The following is a 13,698-nucleotide window of genomic DNA, read 5'->3' as shown; positions in this document are numbered from 1 at the left end:
GATTTGCTTGAGCGGGCACCAGTAACGTCTCCATTGTGAGACTTGTTGTTACTGTTTTTGGCATATCGAATACGTCATGGGTAGCTTGCCAGGCTCTGCCGTGCAGCCGGAATACTCTAGGTAGCTTGCCAGTCTCTCTGAGAGGGACGGAGGAATCGAACCCAGGTCAGCTGTGTGCAAGGCAAACGCCCTACCCACTGTGCTATCGCTCTAGTCCTATGAAATATACACTTCAAATGTGTTTATCAAAATAAGCAGAGAATTAAAATTGGCCTTAGCGGGTTCTGTAGACGGGGAGCACGCTGAGCTCTGGGTGCAGCGAAAGACAGGTGATCCTACTGGGATAATAGCTAGGGTGTTTTTGCAGGGGGGTGAAAGAGATTTCAGAGTTTTTGGTTAGTGAGTAGGATTTTTGATTTTATGTTCACTTCATTTTCTTGACCTCAATTTAACTTTCTTCTGGAGTGAGAGAGAGCACAGGAGTTGGGGCACTTATCTTGAAGGCTGCGAGCCTTGGTTCAATCCCCAGCATCGCGTGAGCCTTTGGCCCCTGCTAGGAGTCACCCCTGAGCATCACCAGGTATGGCCCAAAAGCTAAAAGAAAAAAAATTGGGGGGGATGGGAAATTGCAGCACTGAAGCAGGTGTTTATGGAGATAACTCTTCATAGATCTTCATATTTTTTTTAATTGAATCACTGTGAGATACAATTACAAAACTTTGATGTTTGAGTTTCAGTCATACAATGATCAAACACCCATCCCCCCACCAGTGCACATTCTCTACCACCAATGACCCCAGTAGACCCTCCCCTTTCCAACCCTCCCCCTGCCTCTATGACAGACAATTTCCCCCATACTCTCTCTCTCTCTCCTTTTGGGCATTAGGGTTTGCAATAAGGATCTGAGAGGCCGTCATGTTTGGTCCTTTATCTGCTTTCAGCACGCATCTCCCATCCCGAACAATTCCTCCAACCATCCTTGTCTTAGTGATCCCTTCTTTATCCCAGCTGCCTTCTCCCCCAGCTCATGAGACAGGCTTCCAACTATGAAGCAATATTCCTGGCCCTGTATCTACTGTCCTTGGGTGTCAGTCTCATATTATGTTATTTTATATTCTACAAATGAGTGCAGTCATTCTAAGTCTGTCCCTCTTTTTCTGACTCATTTCGCTTAGCAAGATCTTCATATGTTCTAAGTCGCGTTTGTGCTCCTTTCTTAGGGGAGGGCGGGCGAGGGCTCGGCCGGGTGTGGCTGTAGGGGCTGGCTGGTTTCAGCCTCTGGTCTTCCTGTGTGCTGGAAGAAGAGGATCCTTAGCAGTTGCCTGGAGGAAAGGCCATTCTATTCCTTTGCAGCAACCCGGCCCCAGAGAGCGAGCAAGTGAATGCTGTGTGTGAGCGACGCTGGTGCCAGGGAATGCCCTTTGTCATGCCATACGTTGAAATTCTGGGCACTGTGTAGCTTGGTGAGAAAACCCAATTAAGTTGTTTGTTACAGCAGGATAGTAGAGCAGGCCTTTCCTCACCCTGTGTTTTTCTTAACCATCTGGGCGTGGGAACTCGTCTCTGATGTGCTTTAGATGCAGAAATGCACATTGTAGTGTACCCCATAAGATACGCAGCACTAGATGAAAAATAGCGAACTTCCTTGTATATTCAGAATACCTGAACTGTGACCTCTGGAAAGTCATTATTTTTTTTTCCTCCTCATAGTTTTGGAAGTCAAGAAAGACTTTAGGCACTAGAATGATAGTATGGGGTATAGAGTGCTTGCTTTGCATGCGGCTGACCCGGGCTAGGTTACCAGCATCCCATATAGTCCCCTGAGCACTGTCAAGAGTAATTCTTAGTGCAAAAGCAGAAGTAACTCCTGGGCACTTCAAGGTATGCCTCCCCCTCCAAAAAACAAAGACAAAAAACAAAAACAAAAATAAACAACCAAATAAACAAAAAGACTTCAAGGGGACTGGGGAATATTATTCAGCAGTATGGCACTTGCCTCGCATGTGGGAGTCCCTGGGTTTTATCCCCTGCACATAAAAGGGAAGAAAAAGGAACAGGAAGGAGAGAGAGGGGAAGGAGAGAGAGAACTGCAAGGAAAGTGGAAGCGAGGAGAGAAGAGTGAATGAATTCACCTTCCTAAATGACACCGTGTTCTTCTTTCCTCTTCATCCTAGTTTCTGTTCGTGTTTGTGTGTGGCGACCTTTTCTTTAGTGTGAAGAGTCCTTGCACCTTAGGCTTTTCAGCAAATTGTTCTTTTGATTATAAACTTCACTCTTTGCATCTGCTTCAAAATTTAGGTATAGCGTCAATGTCCAAGTAATGGAATTTCTGCCAAAAATGTCCAAATAGTTTATAATTACAAACTAATTAGTGGGATCAGATAGTTAATGTAACTGGTACACTAACAGCGTTAACAGATCTGCTCGTTCTGTTTATGCTCTAATAGTAACTGGAAGATACTTAGGTAAAATGTGCTGTTGTTGAATTTCCAGCTAGGAGGCCAGAGAGGTATCAGTGGGCTAAGCGAGTGAAGGCTCTTGCCTCGAATGCCGCTGACCTGGGTCCACTCCATGGCACACATACCGTCCCCCAAGTACGCCTGCGAGTGTTCCTTAAGTAAGCCCTGAAAACCACCCAAACCAGTGAATTTCCAACCATAGGAAATTGCACATAGTTGTTTATAATTCCTAAGTGTAAATTTATATTTTAAATGTTTTAATAGTTAAACTACATTTTTAACTATAGGGACTTTACATTGTTAGCTAGGGGCTGGAGTGATAGCACAGTAGCTAGGGTGTCTGCCGACCCAGGCTCAATCACTGGCAACCCGTCTGGTTCCCCAAGTTCACCAGGAGTGACCCCTCAGCCCAGAGTAAGCCCTGAGCACTGCTGGTTGAGCACCCCCAACCCAGGTTGAAAAAAAAAAACCCAAAATGTTCTTTAGCTATTAAAATTTTTGCATGATTGAAAATATATAAACACATGCATGTGTGTTCTTAGAGATCTCTAAATGCATTATTTTTTTATAGCATATTTTCTTATCTGTTTGTTTTTGTTTGGGGGCCACTTCCAGCAATACTCAGAGGTTACTCTTGGCTCTGCACTCAGGAATTTCTCCTTTTGGTGCACAGGGTGATGGGATTATGGGATGCCAGGGATTGAACCTCGGTTGACCTCATGCAAGGCAAGTGTTCCACCGCTGTACCATTGCTCCAGCCAAACAAAATATTTTTTGATTTTTGGGCCATGATTGAAAAAATATTGATTATGTTCTTCCTGGTGGTGCTTGAGAAACCAAGTGGTACTTTCTACATGGAGGCATGTGCTCCAGCCTGTGGCGCTGTCTCTCTGGCCCCTCCGTGATATTTTCTGGAGGTCGATTCCTGGGTTATATCTGGTGTGTTGTCAACTCACTGCCAGATACTGCTAGCCTATTTTCCCGAGTGACTGAACCAACTCACACTCTTCAGCAATGAGGGAAGTTCGATTGCTTTACCTCCCTGCCAAGGAGAATTACTCTTGATGGGCCAGTGACTAAGAGGGAGGCGGGGGAGGAAAGGTGGAGGAGGAGGAGGAGGAGGAGGAGGAAGAGTAGGAGGAGGAGGAGGAGGAGGAGGAGGAAGAGGAGGAGGAGGAGGAGGAGGAGGAGAAGGGTAGTTATTTCAAGCATGCGAGAAGAAATGAGAATAAGATGGCATGATGAGTTTGAAAGGAAATTGCACATGTACAGGTCTGACACTAACTTCAGGAACCTGTGGGAAATGAAGCTAGAAGTAGGCACTGTGCTAGGGAGGGTGCTTTTATTTTACAGGCTGGGAAGCAGGTAAAAATATCGGATCGACTTAGCAGTGTAGCACTATAGTCCCGTTGTTCATCAGTGTGCTCGAGCGGGCACCAGTAATGTCTCCATTGTGAGACTTGTTACTGTTTTTGGCATACAAATATGCCACAAGTACCTTGCCAGGCTCTGCCGTGTAGGCGGGATATTCTCCGTAGCTTGCTGGGCTCTCCGAAAGGGATGGAGGAATTAAATCTGGGCCGGCCGTGTGCAAGGAAAACACCCTACCTACCTGCTGTGCTTTGATGGCTGTATGGGAGATGAGGTAGTGAGGTCCTGTGTAGGGAGCTTAATTCCTCGAATTCAGGGAGAAATGAAAGCACACAGGACCAAAAAGGGATCATTCCAGCGTTGGTGAGGACCAGAGAGATGGCGTGACAGGCTGGGGCACTTGCTTTGCATGCTGAGAGTCCGGGGTCTCTACCTGGCACAGCAACTCAGGGAGTTACCACCAAGCACCAAGCCAGGAGTAGCTCCTGAGCACTGCTGGCTACAAACTGGGGTGTTAGACCAAAGTCAACAGTTTTGCCAGTTCCACTCATTTTGGGAAGAGGGAACTAGGAATCTTGATTCTTATAGGGGTCTTGTATAGGGGATGGTTTCATTCAAGAAAGGTGGGGGACTTGTGGTAGTAGTGATGGGGAAGTTTATTTCAAACCTATAGCATTGTAGATTTTCTCATGGCAAAATCATTTGCAGCTGAAATCAAGAAATATACACTGCAGGGGCTGGAGCGATAGCACAGCGGATAGGGCATTTGCCTTGCACGCGGCCGACCTGGGTTCGATTTCCAGCATCCCATATGGTCCACTGAGCACGGCCAGGGGTAATTCCTGAGTGCAGAGCCAGGAGTAACCCCTGTGCATCGCCGGGTGTGACCCTAAAAGCAAAAAAAAAAAAAAAGAAATGTACACTGCATCGGCGATTCTTCAGTGTTTGAGTCCTCATGATGTGGCTGGTAGTTGGAACTACAGAGAGATGGTGCGGCCGCACGGGGAGAATCTCAGCATGACAGCCAGTACCCAAGTGGGTGACTGTGTGGGGTGGCAGGCAAGAGGGAACAATCAAACCAAAATAGGAGGTTAAAAAACTAGAGGTGAACCAAAGCAAGAGTCCTAGCACCACGTGCATCCCCGGAGCCTCACCAGAAATGTTCCCTGAGTGCAGAGCCAGTTACAGACCCTGAGCACTGCTGGGTCTAGCCTGAAAACAACCAGACCAAGAAAAAGATATGAACCCAAAGAAATTCGATCTTGGAAGTAAAGGAAAGAAGGATTTCTAGGAAGAGAATCATAGCAGATGTCCAGCACCATCAGGAGACACCGAGTGAAATTAGAACGATGTGCTTAGCATTTGGCAGATCGAAAGAAGTGCCTGTGTGTGAGTGGGCAGCGTGTCAGCCCCTGCAGCTCAGGGAGCAAATGGACACTGCACTGGATTAGGAAATAGTGGGTCAGGACACGGGAAAATATGGCAATGAATGGAAGCCGGTGGCATGGTTGGTAAAGTGGGAGGAAGAATGAAAAGGGGAAAGAGTGTGTATGTGTGTGTGTGTGTGTGTGTGTGTGTGTAAGGAAAGTGGTAGACACTTGTCCATACCCCTTAGAGAAGTTGTATAGTTAAACAGAGAGAAAAATGTTCCTGAAATATCAGCACGAAGGAAGGGAAAGACCCAGGTTCTGGTAGAGGGACTTCATGTTGAGTAGGGTTGTGACAGGTGAGAAAAAAAAATATTTGTAGGGATTATGGTTTCAGGAGAAGATGAGCAAATTCCTTGGTTTTAATAGCCTCTATCATCGGGAAAAGTTCATTTGTTTCATGGTGAGCGTTTAGTGGTGAACAAAGCTCAGGATGTGTTGTGTATATGTAGACACTTATGCTTTTTTAACTTGCTGAATATGAAGTGGTGCAAAGGGTGTTGAAACACATGCCAGTAGGAGGAAATCTTAGCCACCCCACTGGAAAGAGTATTAAAGAGAACAAAGGTTTCCTGTTCCATACCACACTTGGAAAGAGCTAAGTTGTATGCCACTTATCTTTCTAAACAGCCTCCCAGGCAGAGAGCAAGTTCACTTTTGATGTGATTTTCACATGAGCATCGTTTGCAAAATGGTTCTCCTCCTCACCCCCAGCTCCTTACCTCTGTTCTCTAAGAACAGGAGAGGGTGAGTGGGAGGGGATAAGAGTGAGAGCATATTGCAGAGCTTTGCAGCAGTGACCACTGGGAACGTGGGCATGCTTGACAAGGTTTGGCTAGTTACTCAGCGTAGGTTACCATGGGACATGGGATCCTTTTGAGGAGGATCTTAGGAAGCAAGAACCAGCTCTGTATCTGGCGCTATTAGAACTAGAACAAATTTATGATTAGTGTTTCTCATTAAATATTACTTTTAAGGAAGATAGACTAGATGAGACAGCTGTCATTGGTGAAGAAGCATGGTGAGCCTTTGAGAATAGGAGGTAGATGTTGGGTATTATATTGGTGACCTCATATTCCTGTCGATGTAGATTTTCAGAGTGACAGTTCACTCTGAATTCTGTGGACTTTGGTCCCGCAGGAGGATGTCTGATTATTAGACTGATAATATCAGAAGACTGAATATCAGAACACTTGTAACCACCAACGTTGGGTGTAGCTGAGAACGTCAGATGAGTCCTGACTTCAGGGATCACTTTAGTTGTCCATAAAGCCGTGTGATATACTCATAAGTAATAGTGGCACAGACAAACTTACTCGCCCCCTTTGACCCTAATGTTCTATTACGCATTTTGGTTTGAGGCTGGCTTAAACCTGGGGCGTTTCTCAGGAGCATGATGCTCAGGTGACCGGGCCACACCCTGGGCTGGACCCCGGCCTCCCCCATGCACAGCATGGGCTGCGGTCCTTTGGGTGCTCTTCCCAACCTCCAGCTCTCATTTCTTTCACCTTTGTGTTTGGGGGGGATTCACTTCCGGCCGTGGTTAGGGCCTGGACCTGGCTCCGACAGCCCTGGTGCTGTCTGGGAGACTTTGCAGTGCAGGTGATTGAATTGAGGCCTCCTTCATGCACAGTTTCTGCTCCAGCCAGTTGAACTATCTCTCTGGCCTGCAGCTCTAATTTTTTTTTTTTTAATGAGATCTTAGTCTTGTCTTGGTAAGTACAATTTTACTGGTAAGTTTAAAATTCTTGGGGGGCAAGGGTTGGGTTTGGGGGTCTTACTCATTAAAGCTCAGGGGCTATTCCTGATGCTGGGCTCAAGAGTGACCCCTGGCAGAGCTTGGGGAACCATGTGCATTTCCAGGGATTGAGCCGGGTCATGGGCATGCAAGGCAGGTGCCTTACCTCTTGTACTATCCTCTGGCATTTAGACAATTTCTTTCATAATGTAATACACACTAATAAAGTTTATCAAGGAGCTGAGGAGATAGCATTGCATGGGTAAGGTGCTTGCTTTGCCCACACCCAACTTGGGTTCCACTTCTGGAACTGCATACAGTCATCTGAGTACCTTCATCTGAGCATTTTCAGGAATGATCCAAGAGAGAGAGAGAAAGAATCAGCAGTAATCTCTGAGCACAGAGAGAAGAGTAAGCCCTGAGCTCCACTGGGTGTGCCCCAAAAAGAAGAAAGGAAGGAAGCGAGGGAGGGAGGGAGGAAGGGAGGGAGGAAGGAAGGGAGCGACGGAGGGAAGGAGGAAGGAAGGAAGAAAAGGAAGGAAGGAAGGAAGGAAGGAAGGAAGGAAGGAAGGAAGGAAGGAAGGAAGGGAGGGAGGGAGGGAGGGAGGGAATGAGAAAGAAAGGAAGGGAGGGAAGGAGAAAGAAAGGAAGGAAGGGAGGGAGGGAGGTAGGGAGGGAGGAAAGAAGGAAGGGAGGGAGGAAAGAAGAAAGGAGGGAGGGAGGAAGGAAAGAAGGAAGGAAGGAAAGAAAGGAGGGAGGGAGGAAGGAAAGAAGGAAGGAAAGAAAGGAGGGAGGGAGGAAGGAAGGAAGAAAGGAAAGGAAGGAAGGAAAGAAAGGAGGGAGGGAGGAAGGAAAGAAGGAAGGAAAGAAAGGAGGGAGGGAGGAAGGAAGGAAGAAAGGAAAGAAGGAAGGAAGGAAAGAAAGGAGGGAGGAAGAAAGGAATGAAGGAAAGAAAGGAGGGAGGAAGGAAGGAAGGAAGGAAGGAAGGAAGGAAGGAAGGAAGGAAGGAAGGAAGGAAAGGAGAGGAAGGAAGGAAGGAAGGAAGGAAAGGAGGGAGGAAGGAAGAAAAGAAAGAAAGAAAGAAAGAAAGAAAGAAAGAAAGAAAGAAAGAAAGAAAGAAAGAAAGAAAGAAAGAAAGAAAGAAAGAAAGAAAGAAAGAAAGAAAGAAAGAGAAAGGAATAAAGAAAAAGAAAGAAAACGAAGAAAGGAAGGGAGGAAGGGAGGAAGGAAGGAAGGAAGGATGGAAGGAAGGAAGGAAGGAAGGAAGGAAGGAAGGAAGGAAGGAAGGAAGGAAGGAAGGAAGGAAGGAAGGAAGGAAGGGATAAAAATAACATTGGAGGGCCTAGAGTGATAGTAAAGCATGTAGGGTATCTGCCTTGGATGGGGTTGACCTGAGTTTGATCCATGGCACCTCATATGATCCCCCAAGCTTTGTCAAAAGTGATCCCTGAGCACAGAGCCAGATTAAGCACTGAGTGTCGCCCCAAAAAAAAAAGAAAATTTTATTTCAGGTGTGGCCCTCAGGTGAAAATAAAATTACTTTGGCTTGTAGTGTTGTCTAAGTTGCAGGTGCATCGCATGGTACTCCTGACAGTTTTATGGTCATCATCCAAAGATTTTATTTTCCTCTCTCAGCAGGCCTCTCACTCTCACCCACTCCAGTCCCTGCCCTTTCAGTAACCACCTGTTTGTTGCCTGTTTTGCTTTGTCTTATTCATTTGCATCTTCCACAGATGAGTTATTTCACTGTGCCTAATATTCTCAAAGTCTACCCTTGTCGCAAGATTTTGTCTTTTCTCTTTGCTCGCTCCTGAGCCATGCCTGGCAGTGCTCGGGGCCTGACTGCGCTGGTGGCTTGCTCTCTCTGGGCTCCAGGATCCGTGCGGTGCTGGGATTGGCTGCAGGCTGCCATCGGGTAAAGCGTGTGCTGTGCCCAGCCCCCTCACATCTCTCTCTGATGTTCCTGTTGTTGAGTAAGTAGTGTTCCATGGTGTGTAGGCCACATACTTATTCCTTATTTATTTTTACATCGACGGTTCCATACCTTGAGTGCTGTAAACATTGGTGCTGCAGTGAACATCACAATCACGATCATGAAATCCCGTTAATCACTGATTTCTTGGGTGGGCTCAGTAACCTTTCATTTCATCCTTTCCTTGAGATCTTAGAAGTCTATCTCGACTTGGCCCTTCTAATGATGTCGATGTTGCACTGGGGGCTCTTTCAGGGTCAGGGGAATGAGATCCAGCTTGTTAATGGATTTAGCATATGAATACACCATGGAAAGCTTGCAAGGCTGTCCCATGTGGGCAGGAAACTCTCAAAAGATTGCCAGTTTCTCCCAGAGGGAGAAATAGGCTACAAGATATAGGCTACAAGGCAGTGAACATAGGGGTACGAATATTTTTAGGGTGGGTGCGCACCTGGTGGTGCTCAGGCCTTACTCCTGGCTCTGCTCTCAGGGATCACTTCTGGTGGGGCTGGGAGACCATCTGGGGTGCCTGGGATTGAACCTGGGTCGGCTGCCTGCCAGGCAAGTGCCTTAGCCGCTGTGCTACCACTTTTGCCCCGTGTGTTCTGGAATTTTCAGTTTTGTTCTGATGAACCCAGAGATGGGATAGTTGGCGCCTGTGGTACCTGTGCTCTGTGGGAGCAGTTTCATGCTGTTCCTCTAGTGCCCGTGTCAGTATGCATCTCTGCCTGCCACGTGCGCGCGCTCCTTACCCACATCCCTGCCAGCACTGACCATTTTGTCGTCGTGAGACGAGTCAGGCTAAGTGTCGGGAGGTTCCAGCTCCCTGCGGTTTTGGCTTGCGCTTCCCTCGCAGTAAGAGGTGATGAACATCTTTCCACATGCCTGCCCGCCATCTGTATACCTTCCACGGGAAAGCGCGAGGGTGGGGAAGGAGAAGAGAGGGGAAATGAAAATGTATCTCTAACCACAGGAAGACCGGTTGAGATGGAGGTTTCCTTTCCCTATTTGCTTTCTGACATTCTTAATCCATGTAAAGGGGCAAGCACAAGTAAATGTAAAAGACAATTTCCCTGGTTGATGTGTCAGTGGAACATGAACTGGAACGACAAAGGATAGCTAAGGATATTTAATACATGAAATTCGCTCTTTATTTCACTCGTCTTTTCTCCCAGAAGGACTTTATTTCAATGAACTAATTCCGCCCCCCCAGTTTAAAAAAAAGAAAATCACTGTCAGTGGCCAGAGTGATAGTCTAAGTAGGCCGACTTAAGCTCGGTCCCCAAGACCCCAAACCCTGCAAGGAGTGATCCCTGATACCAGAAGGCAGGAGTAGGCACTGGGCACGGCAGGGTGGGACCCCTAAATGAAATGAAACAAAACTCATTCTTGTGGCAGAGATATGACTTCAGGAGAGCCCCAGAATGTGACCTCCTTACGCCATGGGGTGGCCCAGGATCAGAAGTTCTATGGGTATGGCCCCTGTGCAAAAATGCTTCTCTTGGTGCTGAAGAGATGACTGGGGGGGAGGGGCAGAGGTGGGGGAGCCACACTTGTTCTGCATTCAAGTGTCAGGCACCATATACTTCCTGAGCATTGCCAGGAGTCACCCGCATGCACCAAGCCAAGAATTGCCCCTGTCCGTCAAGTGTGGCCTCAGAACACCTCCCCCCACGCTGCCAAAGAATCTCTTCTTAGATTCCTCTTCTTTCCCCTCACCTTAATATTTTGCATCAGAACAGAACATACAATTATATTTTTATATGTAAAATAGTGAAATATTCTATATGAAAATTTCTTTCTTAATACAATTAAATCATACTCACATGTAATATATTCTTCTGTTTTTGCTAAGATTGAAGCTGTTTTGGGTATCATATGCCATTTTCCGAGATGATTACACTGGGAGAGATGAGTTTGAGATTTTTCAGCTGTTTATCCAAGTGCTGGTGGTTGGGTCAGATTTCTTATTACTTGGTGGAGAAACAACATTTAAACCTCTGGATCCCTAGTTTTTTTGGAGATTGGCCTAATTATATCATTTTATTTATTTATGTATTTCTAATGATACCTTTAAATAAGGCATTACTCTTCTTCTTAGACCCTTCTTTCTGTATATTTGATCTGAATGTTGCGTGCATCATTCATATTCCTTTGGGAGTCAGTTAGTTCTCCATAAATCAGTATGTTAAAAACATCCTGATTATCATGAAATATATTTAATATATTTTCCTTAGGAAGTCCCCTTCACTGTATTCTAAGCATTTAAGGCTTGCATAATATAATTATTATCTTAAGAATGGCTCTATTGTACTGAATGTGTGAAAAAAAATTGGGTTCTTAAGTTGGAAAATATTTTAGAAGAAAAATCTAGTGTAATCCTCTTACCTTGTTTACCAAAAAGTTGAGACTTTTGAGTCTCTGGAAAGAAAAATTATGATTTTCCAACTTATTATGAAAATTTATCTTAAGATGATTTTATGACAGAATTGATGGCATCAAATCCATAAACCAATTGACAATAGGATACTATTTATGTTTAACTTATTAAAAACTAAACAGGATAGTCCATGTATACAATGAAATACTACACGGCCATTAGGAAAAATATAATCTGTTTTTGCTGCCCTGTGGGTGGATCTGGAGAGTATCATGTTGAGCATGTTGAGTATTGTCAGTAAAAGAGGGACGGACACATTTCTCTCATTTGTAGGATATAAGGAAACTTGGTAGGGGAATAACAAGTGCCCCAAAGCAAGAGAATCGAAGAGCAGGAGAGCTGGATTTCAGCAGGAGGCAAGGCGCTGGGGCGGGGATAAATTACGGAAGGGGACACTAGGACAGTGGGGCTAGGGGCGGGGGACAGGAAAATACCTGCCATAGAGGCAGGCTCCGGGTGGGAGAGAAACTGGGGCCAGGGGTGGAGGGAGGTGGACACTGGTGAAGGGACTGGGGTTGGGTCATTGTGTTTCTGAAACTTAATATTAAATAGCTTGCAGTGCATGTGATTCAATAATAACAACAACAACAACAACAATAATAATAATAAAGACATGGAAAAAAATGTACCCCCCTCAGCAGGGGATGGAGAGCTAGTCCAGACCTTGGCGCCTGCCCTGCTTGTCGCTGCCTGGGTTTGATCCCCAGCTCAGTCTGCACACCGGGTCCCAAGCATCAGTGGGTCAGTCCTGGAGGGGCCACCCAGCACCCCCGAATGTTGCCTGGAAGGGCTAGCACCCTGGCAGCCGCCGTAATCCCCAGCCCCTCAGGACTGAGCATAGAACTTCACTGAGGTTGTTTGAGAATCACTTTACATGCCACTTGGAGGCTCCATAGCACTATAGCACTGTCGTCCCATTGTTCATCGATTCGCTCGAGCGGGCACCAGTAACATCTCCATTGTGAGACTTGCACTGTGTTTGGCATATCGAATACGCCATGGGTAGCTTGCCAGGTTCTGCCGTGCGGGTGGGATACTCTTGGTAGCTTGCCGGGCTCTCCGAGAGGGACGGAGGAATCGAACCTGGGTCGGCCACGTGCAAACCCTACCCGCTGTGCTATCACTCCAGCCCAGAGGCTCCGTACCAAATAATTGTACAAAAGATGTGGTTTTGTTCAGGGATCACTCCTGGTGGGGCTTGAGGGACCATATGAGGTGCCAGGGATTGAAGCTGTGTCGGCCACATGCAAGGCAAGCACCTTATACCTGCTGCACTATCTCTTGGGCCCCTAAAAAATTTTAAAATAAAAATTAAACAGAAGAGCAGATGAATAATGGAAACATTTTGATTATTTATCATCCTTTCATGTTTATAGTAGATAAAAGTTTGTTTAATTATTTACATAATTTTTGGTTTGGGGCAATATCTGGCTGTGTCTCTTTAGCCCCTTAATCATTTTCTTGTGGCTCTCGACCATTGAGCCGCATCTCTGGTGTTTAATCATTTAAAATTCACATGGTTGGGCCAGAGAGTACAGCGAACAAGGCGTTTTCCTTGCATGTAGCCCATCTGGGTTCGATCCCTGGCACCCCATAAGGACCCCTAAGCACAGAGCCAGGAGTGAACCCTGAATGCTGCTGGGCATGGCCAGAAAACAAAAATAAAATTCACATTCTTTTAAATTCGGGGGCTGGAAAGCGGCTTCCGGTGGTGTGCAGGGGGCCATGCAGTGCCAGGGAATGATCCCAGACTTCCAAAGCCCCGCTCTGTGCCCTTGGTACCACCTCCCTGACCTGTCATTGACCTTCTTAGGCAGAAAGAAAAAAAAACCTGCCTGAGGGCTGTCTCTTTGAGCTGTCAGGTTCTTCCTGCAGTTTTGGATTTGTTTTAGGGCCACACCTCACAGTGCTCAGCACTTACTCCCGACTTTGTGCCCAGGGATCAGTCCTGGTTGCCTCAGGAGACCCTGTGGGATGCCAGGGAGAGAACCCCGGGGTATAGAACCTGGGTGAGCTGCATTCACAGGCCCTCTGCCTGTGTTCATGCAGTGATTCATTAACTGAGCAAATAAATGAACCTCAAACTGACTGTGATTTAGCGAGGTGCGGACAGGTGATGACTCTTTAATTCGGACTGCACTCTGTCATTGGAAGGAGGAGAGAAATAATTTCATTTCTTTCTACGAATGCATTATTTGGGGATGCAGTGATTTCTTCCAGAACGCCGTCCTAAAAAGTAATTCATACATTTTCCAGAAGTAGGAAGTCCTGAGAGCTCATCCCGTTGAGAG

General features: G+C 46.3%; 1 protein-coding gene across 4 annotated transcripts in view; it reads left to right on the top strand.

Annotated features, from left to right (window-relative positions):
- Positions 1-13,698, top strand: part of DCLK2 (doublecortin like kinase 2) — a 149,170-nt gene that overhangs the window by 13,854 nt on the left and 121,618 nt on the right. The window lies entirely within an intron of this gene.

This window comes from Sorex araneus, chromosome 7, assembly GCF_027595985.1.
Source record: "Sorex araneus isolate mSorAra2 chromosome 7, mSorAra2.pri, whole genome shotgun sequence".
NCBI classification, from domain to species: domain Eukaryota; kingdom Metazoa; phylum Chordata; class Mammalia; order Eulipotyphla; family Soricidae; genus Sorex; species Sorex araneus.
This window is presented reverse-complemented; position numbering and strand designations above follow the sequence as displayed.